The 2012-nt window shown below is 48.2% G+C and overlaps 1 pseudogene; it reads right to left on the reverse strand.

The window, feature by feature from the left end:
* Positions 1–680: 680 nt before the first annotated feature.
* On the reverse strand, positions 681–1598 carry LOC119922178 (annotated as a pseudogene).
* Positions 1599–2012: the final 414 nt, after the last annotated feature.

The following is a 2012-nucleotide window of genomic DNA, read 5'->3' on the forward strand; positions in this document are numbered from 1 at the left end:
CTGTACTTTCCCAACGTTTACATCTGTGTGTTGTGCCCAGTGGGGCTCAGGAAATACCACCGTGCTTGTCCAGATGTTTGTCATATCCCTACTAGATTACTACTTCCCGGTTTTCACAGACCTCTCTGGCACCAGCCTCTCCCCTCCCATGCCCACATTTCACTCTTCTGTCCAGATCATGCTTTCTAAAGCATCACGATGCTTCAGCTTCTTCATCTGTAAAATAAAGGTTCAATGATTATTCTCCCTCCTACTTAGACTGTGAACCCCATGTGGAACCATGACTGTATCTGACCTAATTACCATGTACCTACGCCAGTGCTTAGTACAGTGATTATCCCATAGTAAGTGTAAAATAAATGCGTCTATTTTTGTTATTCCACTACTGGTGTGGCTTACTGAATACAACATGGGTCTGGGAGTCAGAAGGACCTGGGTTCTAATCCACATATCTTCTGCCACATATCTTCTGTGTGACCTTGGGCAAGTACCTTGACTTCTCTGGGTCTTAGGTACCTCATGTGTAAAATGGGGATTAAGAATGTGAGCCTCATGTGTCTCACCTGATTGATTTGTGTCTACCCTAATGCTTAGAACTGTGCTTGGCACATAGGTAGCACTTACCAACTACCATAATTTTTATTATTATTGCCACTACTATCGTGGTGGTGGGGGGGTGTTCAGAGAGAAGCCATTTTCTTTCCCAGGATCCTTCTCAGGGCCTTCTTGGCATCTTTGTTCCTCAGAGAATAAATCATGGCGTTCAGCATGGGGGTGATGAGGGTGTAGTACATGGCAGCCACCTTGTGACACTCGGGGGATGAGGGTGGGGTGAGGTAAACGAAAGCCATGGTTCCATAGAGGAGGCTCACGATGCCCAGATGAGAGCCACAGGTAGAGACAGCCTTCTTGCCCCCCTCAGAGGAGTGGGTCCTCAGAATGGCGGAGCCAATGCAGATGTAAGAGCCCAGGTTAACCAGGACAGTGGGCAAGATGATGACTGCGGACAGAACAAAAGACATGACCTCCTGGACGGAAGTGTCGGGGCACGTGGTCCAGCGGAGTGGCTGGGCATCGCAGTAGAAGTGTTCGATGATCTGTGAGATGCAGAAGGTCACGGAGAATGTCATGGTAGACTGAAGAGTGGAGCTGATACAGCCACAGGCATACGAGTCAACCACTTGTCGGAAGCAGAGGGACCAAGACATGCAGGAGGGGTAGAGGAGTGGCAAGCAGATAAGGGCCAGTCTGTTGTAGGTCATGGTCGCCAGGATGAAGCCCTTGGTCACAATGAAAGTAGTGAATTGGAAGAACTGAGCAGCACAGCCAGCGAAGGAAATGGACTAACCCTGTTCCCAGAAGCTGGCCAGTGCTTTGGGGGCGATGGTGGAGGTGTAAGAAAGGTCAGTGAAGGACAGATCTTGGAGGAAGAAGTACATAGGGGTATGAAGCTGGAAGCCGACGTTCCCCACCAGCACCAAACAGTATACCACTAGGAACGCTAGGAAGAGGAAGATCTGGAGTTCTGGGCTGACCCGAAAGCCCACGAGGATGAAGTAGGTTCCCACCGACCGGTTGGCTTCTTCCTTACTACCCATCCTGGATGTCGACTGAGGAGTAAAAACCCATGTTAATTTGGCAGCAGAAATGGTAATAGCACGATTACCACGACGATAATGGTATTAAGTGTTTACTAAGTAACAGGCATTGTACTAAGCACTGGGCTAGGTACAAAATAATCCGGTCGGACATAGCACCAGTTCCACATGGAGCTCACAGTCTTAATCCCCATTTTACAGAAGAGGTAACTATGGTCCAGAGAAGTGAAATGACTTGCCCAAGGTTACACAGGAGAAAAGTGGTGGAACCAGGATTAGAACCCAGGTCCTTCTGACTCCCAGGCCTGTGCCCTATTCTCCAGGCCATACTGTTTCTCATCAGTGCTACTGCTATTAATAACAATAATAATAATAATAGTAGCATTTGTTCAGCGCTTACTATATGCAAAGCAC

This window comes from Tachyglossus aculeatus, unplaced genomic scaffold, assembly GCF_015852505.1.
Source record: "Tachyglossus aculeatus isolate mTacAcu1 unplaced genomic scaffold, mTacAcu1.pri scaffold_100_arrow_ctg1, whole genome shotgun sequence".
NCBI lineage: Eukaryota > Metazoa > Chordata > Mammalia > Monotremata > Tachyglossidae > Tachyglossus > Tachyglossus aculeatus.